Raw genomic sequence first — 4,224 nt, 5'->3', positions numbered from 1 at the left:
CCTCAGCAGAGAAGAGACTCCTTTTATTTTTCAGTCTGCCTTGTTCCTATTCAAGGCATTACCATGGGCAGGAAGACCAATGCCAACTTCTGTCTCTAAAGGAAAGTTTTGTTTATTCCACGAACCTACAAGAAGAATTCTAAATCAATTTATTTGCCACAGTGCCTGGGTGGCTCAGTGGTTAAGCGTCTGCCTTCAGCTCACGTCATGATCCCAGGGTGGTGGGATCAAGCCCCACATCAGGCTCCCAGCTCAGAGGGGAGCCTGCTTCTCTCTCTCTCCCACTCTCCCTTGTGTTCCCTCTCTCACTGTGTCTCTCTCTGTCAAATAAATAAATAGTCTTTTAAAATGTTTTTTCTTTGCCTTGCTTTATAAATGATAAACATACTGCCTTCTTTGGCATACTTTAAAAAAATGTTACACACGATAAAATATATTTTATCATTTTCAAATTTCATATTTATAATCATGCAATCTCTAAAATGTAGCAAGATGTTGTCAAAGTATAATTTGCTGAAGAGTAATTTATAAATTAAGATACATGGCTATAACATACATTTGTCATTTCTGGGACAAACTTTTCTTGTCGACTGCCTTCTGTTTTATTTCTTTTATTTATTTATTTATTTTTTTAATTTATTTATTTGTCAGAGAGAGAGGGAGAAAGACAGCATGAACAGGGGGAAGAGCACAGAGGGGAAAACAAGTTCCTCAGTGAGCAAGGAACCTGATGTGGGACTCGATCCCAGGACCCTGGGATCATGACCTGAGCCAAAGGCAGATGATTAACTGACTGAGCCACCCAGCTATCCCCTTCTGTTTTATTTCAATCAATTGACTTTTGGGGTGCCTGGGTGGCTCAGTCTGTTAAGCATCTGCCTTTGGCCCAGGTCATGATCCTAGAGTCCTGGGATCCAGCCCCGTATTGGGGTCCCCACACAGCAGCGGGTAGTCTGCTTCTCCCTCTCACTCTCCTCCCTCTTGGCCTCGCTCTCTCTCAAATAAATAAATAAAATGTTTTAAAAAGAATTTATTTTCATCTTAAATAGATATGATAGAATTTTTATGTTTTGAAAAGTTTACAATATGAACTCATTCTTTTACTATCCAATCCTGCAACTTACCTGGAGTATTTTTAGCCTAAGCCAATCTTTCTATATTTACTTTATGTATGTGAATAACACATGTTCCTTTTAGAAATGCTACTTACATTCCAAAACAGCAGTGACTCTGGGCCCACTGCTGTCATTCAAGACTGAAGGGTTCCAATTCAAGTTCCAGGGTGACTGGAGACACCACCCTCATCCTATTGGAGTCATTATGAATAACACAAGGATAATGACACTATAATTACTGCCAGAAGGCTTGCTACTGTCTTTGGAGTTCCCCAAAGCAAGATGCCCCAAATGTATGGTCAAAATTGCTTATTAGTTGCTCAGATTACAAAGCAAACCTTAACTTACTCAAAATAAAATGGCATTTTAAAATTGTCTTCATTGGAGTTATAATATCTCTATGTTAAACACAGAGTATAAATACAGGCAATCCTTGAACAACAGAGGTTTGAATGGCACAGGTCTACTTATACATGAATTTTTTCCTATAAATACAGTATGTTACTGTAAATGCATTTTCTCTTCCATGTGATTACTTTTCCCATGGGATTTTCTTTCTTTTTCTTTTTTTTAAGATTTTATTTATTCACTTGACAGACAGAGATCATAAGTAGGCAGAGAGGCAGGCAGAGAGCCCGATGCGGGGCTCAATCCCAGGACTCTGGGGTCATGACCAGAGCTGAAGGCAGAGGCTTTAACCCACTGAGCCACCCAGGTGCCCCCCCCCCCATGTGATTTTCTTAATAACATTTTCTTCTCTCTAGCTTACTTTAAGAATACAATGCATAATACATATAACATACAAAATGTGTACTAATTGCTGTGTTATTGGTAAGGCTTCCCGTCAACAGTGGGCTATTAGCAAAGTTTTTAAGGAGTCAAAAATCGTACACGGATTTTCAGATTTTTTACTGCAAAGGGATCAGCACCCTTAATCCTTGTGTTGTTCAAAGGTCAGTGGTATTTATATGTATAGATACATGAGTTGTTTGCATGAAATCAACCTCTAGTTTTTATTTTAGAATTATTACTAATGTTGAAAATAGACAAATCCCACTAAATAAAAAGTGACTTGTTTTCTCTATAAGGCAAATTGTGTGTTTCAGTGATGACAATTCAAAAATGATTGTTTCAAATGGCTTATCTCAAGATTTTGAAGAATCTATTGTCTAAAGTCCAATTGCTCTCTGGCTTTCTCATTCCCCACTACATCACAGATTAAATCTCATAACTGTTTTGAAAGCCTTTGTCTACCCTCCTTCTGACTCTACATCCTATTTTTGTATGGTGAATTTGTTGACAGTTTGATAATCAAAACTCCATACCTATTTTCATCTATCTCCATAGTAACTACACGTTCAGCACAATCTAAAACATTAGACCAAAGACAATATATAGCCAATAAGAAATTGTTTTCTAAGTACTAAATCTCAGAGCCAATCCAGTATATTTCCTGTGGATTCCATCATCATCTTTGTAATGGAATTAACTGTTCCCTTTAAATGACTCTTTTTGAGAAAATGACATGAATCTGATATACAAAATTCTCCTGTGCATCTTCCTAAAGGATTGCTTCAGATGGAATGGTAAAGACAAAATAATTGCACAGAATGAAATCCAAAAGGAACACAAATCATAAGGTCAGGTGTGGCTTCCCCATGGCTTGAGCAAAATTATTACTCCCATGAAGGGAGAAATTCCCCTTCCCAGCAGGAAATCACTGGCACTCCCCTGAGTCACTTGCAAACTGTGTTGTTATAAATGTGACATCAACTCAAATCCACAATCACAGTCCCATAATTTTTCACTGTAAACATTTAAAGCCCCATTTCACAGGCCTGCGTGTTTTCTTGATAAAGATGACAGACTTCAAATGATATTTAGCCAAGTGACGGCTACCCTGTAGATGGCTACTTAGGAAGGCTGACCACCAAGGTAACTACCATGTTTGTCAGTTCCCCCAGCACCCATCATTATAATGTTCAGGTATTGTAACACATCAAGCATTACAACATGAGAGACTGCCAAAGGTTACACAAACGACAAAGCCACGCTCTTGTTGGTGAATGATTCAGATAATTACAACGAAAATAAGGTTCATAAACTGAAACTAATATTAAAGAAAACAAATGAAGCTTTACTGAGTGGGAAAAGAACGTAAGATTCTAGCCCAGAATCATAGAATCCTATAGTTGGAAACTGCCTTAGAGCTCATCTAGTTCAGCCACCCATCTGATACAGAAATTTCTTCTAGAACATTCTTAACAAGTGGCCATTCAGACTTCCCTTGTTCATGTCCAATGTCCAAGAATGTACTACTGCTGTTGAGTCAAAATTTGCCTTTCTGAAACTTCCACCTATTGACTGTTTTCTAGAGCTTGTAAATCAATTTGGTCACTCCCTATAGTACTTCAGTTGGTTTTAAAAAATATATTATAGTTGGAGCACTTGGGTGGCTCAGGCAGCTGAGCGCCCAACTCTAGACTTCAGCTCAGGTCCTGATCTCGTGCATCATGAGATTGAGCCCTACATCAGGTTCCATGCTCAGTCGGAGTCTGCTTGGATATTCTCTTCCTCTGCCCCTTCCCACATTTACACTCTTTCTCTCTAAAATAAATAAATACACCTTTAAAATACACATATATCAAGCATTTATTGAGTGCTAACTATATTCCAAGCACTGAAGTAGGTATTTTATATGAATTATCTTATTTATTTAGTGATTATGAGCATCAACTCTGGAGCCAGAGTTTGAGTTCGAATTCTGAGTTAGAATTCTGGCTCAGTCATGTACTACTAGCTTTAGGACATTAGAAAAGTTGTTTAACCTCTCTGTGGTGCCTTGGTTCCTCAACTATAAACTAGGGATAATAATAATCATGCCGGGGCGCCTGGGTGGCTCAGTGGTTAAAGCCTCTGCCTTCAGCTCAGGTCCTGATCTCAGGGTCCTGAGATGGAGCCCCGCTTTGGGCTCTCTGCTTGGCAGGGAGCCTGCTTCCCCCTCTCTCTCTGCCTGCTTCTCTGCCTACTTGTGATCTTTGTCTGTCAAATAAGTAAATAAAATCTTTAAAAACATAATAATAATAATCATGCCTACATGATAGAGCTG

This window comes from Meles meles, chromosome 3 (assembly GCF_922984935.1).
Source record: "Meles meles chromosome 3, mMelMel3.1 paternal haplotype, whole genome shotgun sequence".
NCBI classification, from domain to species: domain Eukaryota; kingdom Metazoa; phylum Chordata; class Mammalia; order Carnivora; family Mustelidae; genus Meles; species Meles meles.
Note: the sequence above shows the minus strand (reverse complement) of the source record.